We start from the raw sequence: 11,343 nt of genomic DNA on the forward strand, positions 1-11,343 counted from the left end.
GAATATAATCTGGCCAAGGTCACTGTGCCTATGGGCTGGGATATGTGAACATCAGCCTAGCAGGAGGCCATGGAAATTTTCGCAAACCAAAATTGGCATTTGGAGCTGAGCTGGAAAGCTGTGAACACAGGATGTTGCTGAAAATGGTGCCGGGCAGGGCTGCTACCTGAGGTTTTGGCAGGCTTCACCCCCTGCCAGTTGATTGCAGAAGGATGTTGGATCATCAGGAAATGGGGATTTGAAATGATCCCACAGGAAGGTGTGAATAACAACAGAAGTAATAAACAAAGCCAGCCAGGCCAGGTCTGACCGGGGGGTGTTGGATTGGGAGACAAGTGAGTTCTCACTTTCTTCAACACTTCAGTAACTTCTAAGGAGGAGCCCAGCTGGCACTCAAAGATGGCTTTGTGATAGATTCCTCCCCCCTCCCCCCCACCCTCCATTATTACCTCTTGGAGGAGGAAAGAGAAAAGTAGTGGCTTGAAGGGACAACTCATTTCTGGCTCAGGATGCTGGCAGTCCTCCATGAAACAGTTTCTAGTGGACACTTGCTATATTTTTGGAAGCCCAGCACACGCTCCTGCTTTTTCTGGTAAGATCGCTTGGTTCCTTTTTTGGGAATTTCCTCTCCCCATTATGTACAGGGTTGGTGGGGCTGTCAATACAGGTATGCTGCCCTCCTCTGTCCAATTAAACTCTGCCTCCTGGACTCTGAGTTGAGCTGAATGATGGACAAGAGTGGAAAAAAATGTTGGAGAGGATCTGACTCCATGGCCCTCACTCAAATTTACCTACACTTGTTACTTGAATCCCAGCTCCACTCCAGTTTCTCAACACTGCTATTTTGTGAGTCCCTGATATCACTCCAATAAATTCTGTTTTCCTTAAGTTAGCTGTGGTCCATTTCTGTTTCAAGGAACAGACAGAGAACGTGGCTATGGCACTCTTGGTTGGGGCAGTTTTCATGGAGGACATGCAAAGGGAGTAGAAAGAGCCCAGCTTCAGTCACCACCTTCAGTCATCCGACTCCTCAACTTTCTAACCATGTAACCACAGGTAAGTCACTAAATCCCTCTAAGCCTCAACTTCTATGAAATGGAAATACTATTACTTTGCAGATCTGTTAGGATTAAATGTATTTATCCATTCATTCATTTGATATTTACCCAGCAGCTGCCATTTTCTAGGCACTCTGTGAGGAAGCAGAATAGAGAAGTGAACAAGACAGACGGAGTCGAGTCCCTGTCTTCATGGAGCATATACTCGAATGGGAAGAGACACACTGAACTTACGTTTACAAGTCTGATGATATTATAATAGTTTAAGGCACTATGGGAGTAGTTAAAAAGGAATCCAGTAGAGAGCCACATATGGAAGGCCCTTCATAAATGTGACTTCCTTTTCTCCTTCTTTCTCCTGGCTCTTTTCTTCTTCATCATGGTATGTTCACTATTGAATGGTCCGCTCACATCCATGTGCTTACAGAAGAATTAGGACACTCCAGAGAAGCCCTGATTTGATTCAGTGACTGGACATCTGCCTATTTTGTTTAAAGCAGAAGTTGGAAGCCACTCACCCCCACAGATGGGCCAACTTGGTGGGGGGTCCTTACCCCATAAAGGAGTCAATGCATAAAGGGAGGTCAAGGTTAAGATGATGAGGAAGGGAACAGGAAGGCACTAACACCTTTAGAATTAACTGCTTCTCAGATTACCAAGGTCTTGTAGGAGTCAAGACGGAAGAGGCTTGCCTAAAGTTGATATTGAAAAAACAATGACTTCCTGTTGAAAAACAGCAACTTCTCTGACCCACTAGGTCCATTTCTAGCATCGCAAAGTCTCAAAAATGATTCACAAAATGTTAGCACCAGAAAAGATCTTAGAGAACATTTAGAAAGCTCCTTCTTTTACAGATGAGGAAGCCAAAGTTCACTGGAATTAAGTCTCTTATCTGTGTCCTGGATGTGTAACCCTGTGACACCTTTAGACCCCTGCTAGGCAGTGAGAGAGCCCAGACTGGTTCCTTTTTCATGTGGACAAGTCCTGGTGGATGTGCCCCCTGAGAAACAGTCTAGGTTAACCTCCCAAAGGGCAGGGACCAAGGGAGTGATGCTCTGTGCCAGGTATTGGGGAGGGACAAAGACAGTAAGACATCAGTTCTTTAAGGTTCTTCTGACATAGCTGGGGAGCTGAGCATTATACATAATGCTATATAATCACACAGGGCAACAATACATGGGAACTGCCTGTTGGTCGTGGTCACATGGATGTGCTGGTGCCGTTTCCCTCTCAACATCTCTGAAACCCATCTCATTATTTATGCCCACTTTTTTCCCAAGTCTCCTACTGGAGATGCCTTCTCCTCAGATGCCTGTATCCATTAATAGTAATACTATCTTCCAATCACAAAGGCTTGAAATATTGAAGTTAGTTTTTATTCCTGCCTTTCCCTCATCCCCACATCCAGTTAGTCACTAGGTCCTGTTGATCTGATCTTTAAATTCTACCTCATCCTGTCCAAAGACACCAGAAGAGTATTCCTAATATACAGCTCTTGTATCATTCTCCTGCTTAAAATCCTTCAGGGTGTCACAGAAGAATGTGTAGAATGAAACTCAAACTACGTAGCTTAACATCTGTGGTTCCTTGTGATCTAGTCTCAACTCCCATTTCCTCCCTCCAGTCCTGCTACTCTGCTGGAGGAATGTATCGACCATGTCTTTTTTTTTTTTTTTTGCATATCGATTCTTTGACGTCTGGGGCCTTGCTGACCCCAGAGGGACTGCCCCTGCCCCCAAGGCTAGCCAATTCCTAGAGATAGTAAACAACTAGCCCTTGAGTGCACCTTTCAAAGGCAGACCAACCAATTCGGAGCCCACATCCCCAACCTTTATCAGTCTATCATACTCAGGGCCACTAGTCCTCTGGCCAAAATACCCCAAGGCCAGGTACCAGACAACTGGGCCAGGTACCAAACAACTAAGGACAAACCCTATACCCCTGAACCCACTGAAATTATTCAAACTAGCCAATCCTAAACCTGCTTACCTTGTCACACCCATTCCTTCCCGTGGAAACCACAATAAAGGCTCTTGGGCGTGTTTTTCCCTGCTCCTTCTGCTTCCTGACCGACCCTAATGCTTCCCCGTGTGGCCCTCTGTGGTGTGGTGTGCCCCCTTCTCCTGGGACCTGTGAGTATAACTATGTTTTCAATAGCAGTCCTCTCATAATCTGTTGTTCTTGCCATATCTAAATAATAATAAATCCTATACTGTAAAGCAAGGAAACTCATGCTCCAGAGGAGCTCCCTCTGCTTCCCAGACAGGCCTCTGCTTTCCTGCACCCATGTCTTCTCCTGTGCTGTACCTCGTTTTTAGAATGAACTCCCTCTGCCATATCTGCATCTTTCAATTCTATCCATCCTTCAATGTACTCTCACCAGCACTGGCTTGAATCTCTGGTGATTTAAAGATGAGTGTGTGAGGTTCAGAGTGACTTGTCACTTGAACTATATCACACAGCAAGTGGAAGGCAGTGTCAGGCCTCAAAGCCCAGTAGCCTTTTTTTCTGCCCTTTGCAATCGTATTTGCTCAGGTCCTTTGAATATGTGCAACATAAACTGACCCTAGCTAACTTGAGCACAAAAGGGATTTCCTGGAACAATGCTGGGACAGCACACATAATTGGAGGAGCTGAAGAACCAGACCCCAGGTGAAGTGGGAACAAAGGCAGCCCCAGAGATATGTCTTCAAATCTTCCCTCAAGATCCCAGTCTTTAATAGTATCAGCTCAAGCCCACTTGCTTAAAGGTTCAAATATCTGGAAGTGAAAATATGAGGGACCCTGCCTGGTCAGCTATGGTGGGGTGTGTTTGGGAGGGGGCAGACTGATGTGATGCGTGGAGAACCACTCCTGTGTATTAGAGAGTTTCCCAAAGCAAAAGGGAACTGTTGAGACCTGCGCATACACCTCAACTTGAGTCTCCTACAGCCATCTTTCTAATATTTTAAATACTAAGTTCCCCAAATAAAATTCGGTAATGGAAGGGTTGGATGAAAACACCTCCAAAGCAACTTTGACAATTCCACAGATAGTCATTGAATGCTTACTCTGTGCAAAGTACTATGCTAGACACTGAGTGGGGAAAGGGATGAGGCTGGGATGTGAAAATCAATAAGATCTGGCTCAAGGATAAGACAGGCATATAAATCACGACAATGCGAGGCAGGATAAAGGCATGACGATGCCAGGCTCCAAAAGACGTACAAAGTGCCATGAGATTTTACAAGATGGAGAGGTTCCCTAAAATTTATATCCAGAAGAAAACCAAAAAACTGAATTCCAGATTTTCCTTCTTATTGCAACTTCATCATATGCTGGAGAAACTATACATGACTCCACATGGAAAGGAACACAATGTTCTTATTTCCACCTACTGCGGCCCAGCTGCCAATTCAAACATCTGTCGCCCCTTAAATGTGCACTTAGGGAAGCATCAGGTTCAGGGGGCTCATGTGCCACTTCCAAGTCCCCTCTTAGACGGACTGTATAAACATGGTATCTGAGAAGGAAAAAGGGAGTTGCCAGGAGTCCTGCCCATACTCCTGCAAAGATTTCAGATGTTTGTTCCATCAGGGAGACACCTCTGAAAATCTGTGAGCACAAAGGAGAAAGCCCCCTAGAATTCTTACTGACAGGGTTAAGGACAGAGACCTTGGCTGATAACATCACTGTACAAGGAGAGTTTGCTGCAACATTTCATAACTCCAGAGCTGCAGGCCCAGGGCCATGCTGTTGCAACATATTTGGATGCTTCTCATGTTGTGGTGGTGAGAGAGTGAGAAGAATTTAAACATCTTGGTCCGGCTGGATTATCAAAACAACGTTGCTTTATTGAGAGCACCAGGTGCACCTCATGACCCCTCAGGGCCAGGGAAGATCAGTTTAGGATCTGATATGAGGGTGGGGAGTGCAATGGCTTCTTCACTTACTATCAATCCTTTTGGCTTGTCTTTAGTCAGTGGTTACAGGAGGAGGCAGGGGCAAAGGGGATGCAGAGGAAGTGAAGGCAGAAGCAGCAGGAGAGCAGGCAGATTAAGGAGGGAGGAGGGCGCATGTTTGGGAGCAGGGAGCAAGGGGATGGAAAGACTGGAGTTGTTTAGCATGGTTTTCACTATTCAAGTGGAGGAGAGTAAGCAAAAGAGTCAGCCTCACCTTTAGCAGTAGAGTGTGAGGAGATGATCAGTTGAAGGAGAAAAGGAACCAGTCAATTAATATTTTTGTAGACCACTGTATGTCAGGCACTGTTGCATTTTCTTCAACTTAGGAACTTACTTAGGGACAGAGAAGCCTCCAGCATTTGTACTTGGAGACTTACAAAGACATATCAGACATTTCCTCACCCTTAATACATACATAGGCTTCATCTCTAGAATGCAGCTTTCTTTTAGCCAGATGTTCAGCCTCCACCGCTGGGTCAGAGAGCTCAGAACGCTTTGTTTGGAGGTTGAGATTTCACATTCACACTCAACCTTAAGGCCATAGTCAGTACTGGGGGAGTCGGGGTGGGCAGGAGAGCACTTACCTTGGTCCTCATAGTCATGAGAAGGAAGGGCAGCGCCTCAAATTTACACTTCTGACATTTATCTCCAGGTGAGGTTGTATTAAGCTGAACTATACAAAATAGTTTTTTTAGGTCACAAAATAGTTGAAAATCAACAATTTCATGTGGCTTAATACATTGCGAATTATATACATGTTAAAGATGTTAATTTGTTAGATGTAATATTTAAAGATTATCATTTTTGTAAACCTGCTTTATCATCTTGTCATTCTTTTTAAAATAATATATTGGGATCTTAAAAAAAAGGAAGTTATCTAGACCCTTCTTGACTCTGGCCAAAGCCGGGTTCTACCTTTATCTTGGGACCCTCACAGAGGAGGCCTCAGACATGTGTATATGAGCACCATGTGCTGCTCAAGACCCAGAGCACGTCTTCAGAAGTGCTTCTCATGTCCAAGTCTATGAGTCTTTTTCTTCTTCTGAATGTTACACCTCAGCCTCGTTTCTCATAGCTAACTGTCTAAAGCCACATAGGTTCTCCTGTTGCATGTTTTTATATCACCGTATCTGTTTGGTCACCAGATGGCTGCTCACAAACATCTTTTCTTTCTCTTCAAATCTTCTGTGGCCTCCTAATCGCTGGCTCTGCAAACTATGTTTAACTTCCTACGAAGTTTGACATTAATTCTAAATTCACTCGAGAATTCAGGCCAACATAAGACCTATTCATTTAGTGCAGCTGCTATCAAAAGCCCACCTGCTGACCCTGAACATACAGATGCTGCTGTAGCCAAAAAAAGCCTAATATAGGTCCCTGCTGCCATTTCTCCACCTCTGCTTCACTGAGCTCCTCAAAAAGCAAAAAAGAAATCATTTGCTTCACTGTAGTCATACTGTGTGCATATGTGTACATTATAGTTATGTGTGCTCATTTTTCAACAAACATTTATTGAGGCCTGATTATGTGCGAGGCACTGAAGATATGATGGTGCATAAAACAGACATGATTCTTCTTATCAGGAAGTTAACAATCTAGTAGGTGATACAGATAAGAGAGACTGATAATATATGCTGTAAGGGCCACACAGGAATGACTGGAGGCTCCAGCGTGCTGTGGGAGCACCGTGATCCCTTACCATAGGATTTTGAGTGTCTACTTGTCCCAAGCCCTGTTCTAGATTCTAGAAGAGATGATAACTTAGTAAACAGGGAGGCCTGTTAAAGGAGGCAATATTTGAGCAGGTGCTGAATAATGAGCAGGATCCAGGGATCAGGGAGGGTGTGGTGCATTGAACTCAAAATGAGAGGTCAAGGAAGGCTTCCTAAAGGTGGTGATATCTGAACTGAGCCCTGAAGGACGAACAGGAGTTATCCAGATGACGGAGGCTGAGGTTTGATGGAGAAGCGTTCCAGGCAAAGGAAGCAGGGTATGCAAAAGCCCAGGGGAAAAGGAGCAGAACATCTGAGAAGTTTGTGCTAGAAAAGATGAGGGTGTGGTAGATGACTACTAGCTCCCCCTTTGCCTGGTAAATTGTTTTAATTGTGTAAGGGCCAGTATTTTTGTGTACCTTCTTTTCTGTTTAGTAGCCTTACTGATACACCAGTCCGAATGTGTCTGGATAGCTGACAGAACATGACAAAGTAACTCCTGCCATCTGGTGGACAGACAGAACATCACAATGTGTGGAAAATTAGCATTACTACATAGTGTCAGGCTCACAGCATCCCAGATTATGGCAATTTTCCATTCAATAGTTTAAAAGTCCTGATATGTTAAAAAAAAAAAAAGTTAAGAAATATGTAAGAATATTCCCAGGCCATGCTCCCCTGTTGGAGGGAGATGAAGGGAAACTAGAGTAAGAAAGGAAGGGGGGAAGGGAAACAACTATGTACTGTCACCATTATACTTAGGAGGCATGCTCTCACTTATTCCTCCGAATGATGAGGTACGCATATGAACTCATTTTGCAGCTGAGGAAACCAGGTTCACAGTACAGTGAAAAGCCAGCCTTAGCTGACTCCTTTGTGTTATGCTGCCTCTAGTCAGGGTTCATGTTTAATCAACAAAGTGTGAGTAAGGGAGCATTCGTTCTCCATCTATACTTTTAAGTGTGAGAACCTCAATGAAAATACTTAAGGCCTCATTCAGTGCTCAAAAGACACTGGAAAACTCTCCATTTTACTCAATAATATACACATCAGACAGTTCCCAAAGCAGAGGGAGCCTCAAGTGAAACATGTCATAATGGACATATTTTCAAAGCTAAAAAACTGGAATGCATTTCTAACAATTTCACACTGCTTCTAGTTGAGAGACATTCTTAGAAATGCAATTTGGATGCAGAAATGTTGGGATTCTCAGAACACATCAACAAGGACTGACATTTTTGGAATTGAAGCTGTCTCAGAAATATCCAAGATGAACAGTGTCCTGCATGTATGAAGATGAATCACATTAGCAAAGCATAATCAAGTGTGTAGATAATGCTTTCCCATAGTACTTTATACATATTTACAAGTCCTTAAAACAGATTTTTTTTATTGTTATGGTGCTCAGCACACAGTAGGAGCTAAAAACATGACTATAATTATGAAATTTTTCCTTACTCACCTCTTATTCTAGGATGTGCAAAGTTATTAGAGACAGAACGTCCCAGTTGTTCTGTCTCCACTGAGGTCAAAGCAATGGGAATGGAGCACCAGCAAATTGGAATGCAGAGAAATTAGAACTGATATGGCTGGGATGGGGGTGGGGAGCTGGGAAGTCTTAGGACTACCAAGGGAAAACAGTATAATCCTGTAGATGTTTAAGACTAAAAGGGGCTGTCCTTATTCTGGTGGGGTTTGGGAATACGCCCTGGTGTCAGGTTCCTAGTCAACCCCAAAGTTTTGACTGAGTACTTGAGTCTCCAATGTGGTGATAAGAAACGCAGGGTGTGGGGGGATGACATATAAAACAGTCTCTACCTTCCAGAAACTTATAATCTAGATACAGGAAATCAAGGAAAGGATCATTTGGATTGGAGTGATCAGGGAAGGTTTTGTAAAGGGAGTGAGACTTCTGCGAGTCTAACAAGAATGAATACATTTGAGATAGAGAAGAGAAAAAGGCACTGTAGGTAATAGCAACTAAAAGTGCAAATATCCCTTTAGGGCTATTCTGAACCTAAAGCCTGGCATGAAAATCTTGCCTTCATTTAAATTACATATTTATTAGGGGGTGGGGGAAGGGTGGGAGGAGATGATCTACTGGAGAGAGATTATGTAAGGAAGAATGTGGCATTTCATTTTTCTTACCATTTGGTATTACTCCCTATCAAATAAATCGTACCAAACTTAGGAAAATAGGCACCCTTATTAAGAGAGACTTTTGGCCTAATACCTTGCCAAGAAAGCAAATTAATTAAATGTAATTTAATGCATTCACTCCACAGATACTTATCGAACACCCACTCAATAAATGCCAGGCGCTAATCTAGTCACACTGTATAGGGACAGGCAAGAAAGATGCTTCCTCATAATACACAAAAATGAGATGTAAGACACCAATGTTTATTTTTACACATAAAAGTGATAATGAGTTTTCTTTTTACAAGAAGTACACATTTCATATGGCCATTTATCTATGGAGTTTTAAAATAAAAAATTAAAATGACAGAAAGGACACTCACAGAATACCTGGCATTCATTTCACAAACTCTGGGGCAAAGTGTGAAGAAGCATTGCTAACACTTGTCTAAAGATTACTCATATATACATACACAAACAGTGGGACTGGTTTTGTTTCTTATCAGAACACTTGAACGTAGGAAGACCAGCAACACACCAGAAGAAATAAATAAACTTCCACTGGGTAAAAAGCACTAAGATAAGTGTTGAGAGACATTCAGAGGGGGTTGGATTCCCCAGCCCCTTGCTCCTTTTGCTTATGGACAGAGCTGAAATAACAATGTGAGGCTACAGAGCCATACATCTGTTTCTGATTTACTGTCTTGGTCTTGTCCTAGTTGGAGTCATTTCTAGATCATATGCTAGTCTTCAGAGAAGTTACAGAAGGAATTTACACAAAGGGTGAATATATAATTAAATACACACATATAAAAACACACCATGGATAGAATGTAGATAAGAAACATACGCAAAAATTCTGATGAGAAAGAAATTATCAGATGGCTCTTTCATTTGCTGATTTGTGCTACTCACTCCCCAGCTGAGAGTGTTATTACTGTTGATTTCGGGATGTCAGAAGCCCACCTGTTGGTTCATCTTCTTAGGTTCCCTAATAAAGTGAGTGACATTGGCCTTCTCTAAATCTAGACCTAGAGATGAATCTAAAAGCTATTATTCTCTATTTTCCTTCAAGCTAAGCTTAAGATAGCATTAAATTTTCTAGTGCTAAACCTGTTACTTTCCTCAAAGAAATGCTTCAGTAGTATCCAAGATGGAATCTGCTTAAGGGCTAGGACAGCGTAATGTGTTCAATTTAAAAGGCATTTTGCACACAGTGCATGCTTAAATCAAAATTCTAAACCATTTACATCTGTTTTCTAGTCATCTTTCTTGCCTTATAAAAACTGTGTACACACCCTCCAAATAAGTTTTTTGCTCATCCTTTTGAATTCTTTTCCATAAATTATTTTGTTAATTTTTTAAAGCACTCAAACAGAGGTCAAGGACAATTTTATTCCTTTAGTTCATTTTCTTCTATTGAGAAAAAAATTAGGTCAAATTAAGCTTGAACTATTTTGCAATCATTTTTCTGAACCTCATTTTCATAATTTTCTCGCCCAACTTGCAATTGCTTTCCTAAGATCATACTTTTCACTTTAGATATCTAAAATGTCATTATTTACTAAATATTTGCCTTAGCACTGACCTCTGTGGTTACTTTGTTGAAAATCTTGCTGTAATTTGACACAGCATCAATTACTTGTGATGACTTGTCTAGTACATGGATGATATAATATCCACCTTTCAAGAAAGGCAGTTCAAACAATTTGACAAAATTAGGAAAGGGTAACATCAGTTCTAAGAATATAGGAAAAAATCTGAACAGAGAGTTGACATTCCTGCCTGGTGTTAGATAGTGTTCTTTAAAGACCACAGACAGCACGCACAAATGTAGGCGGAAACAATACATCTGCAGACACTGGCAGACGGCATTACCCGCCAAATTTGGCCACAGTTTCTTAAGATAAATAACTTTTCGGTGACGCGTAGGGCTGAAATTACATAAACAGCAGAAATTACTAAGACATAAGCCTACGAGTTTGTGGGTTTCAAGATTTTATGCAATCAATATTCTGACATCTGTAACACCATTTTGTTTCTAAAAAGCTGATGCCAGAAATGTAAGAGATTAACTAACATCACTTGATGACTTTTGTTCAGATTTCGAAATAAACTAAGTTTAATTCTTTGGAATAACCATTCTTGAGCCACATTTTTATTTAGGTCATTAAGACAACCATAATCATCTCCTTATAAGGAAAAGTTTCATTAAAAATGCTAGAGAGCTGCAGCCTGTTTCAAAAACCAATACTTGTAGCTTGTTATATTAATAGTTCTAAATGTCTAAAGCTTATTAAATGAAAACACCCTTAACAGTTTTATCTCAAGAGTTTGAGCAATAAGAATTTTAAAAAGCTGACAATGAAAAATAGCTAAATATTCCGGGAACTTCCATAATAAGAGGAAATGGCATTAACTAATTACCTTCTTAATCTTTCCCTAGAAGTGACTATTTTGCCTAATTAAAATCTTTTAGGGAGATAGCTGCCA

At 41.7% G+C, this 11,343-nt stretch overlaps 1 long non-coding RNA gene across 1 annotated transcript in view; it reads left to right on the top strand.

Moving 5' to 3' along the window:
* Nucleotides 1–470: 470 nt before the first annotated feature.
* The window catches only part of LOC147918053 (uncharacterized), a 49,717-nt gene continuing 38,844 nt past the window's right edge, over nt 471–11,343 (top strand). Inside the window, exons 1-2 of the long non-coding RNA XR_015549147.1 lie at nt 471–592; nt 917–1,056. This is a non-coding gene — a long non-coding RNA (uncharacterized LOC147918053). The remainder of the gene's footprint in view (nt 593–916; nt 1,057–11,343) is intronic.

The sequence above is a fragment of the Ceratotherium simum genome, chromosome 2 (assembly GCF_057802395.1).
Source record: "Ceratotherium simum simum isolate JZ-2026a chromosome 2, ASM5780239v1, whole genome shotgun sequence".
NCBI lineage: Eukaryota > Metazoa > Chordata > Mammalia > Perissodactyla > Rhinocerotidae > Ceratotherium > Ceratotherium simum.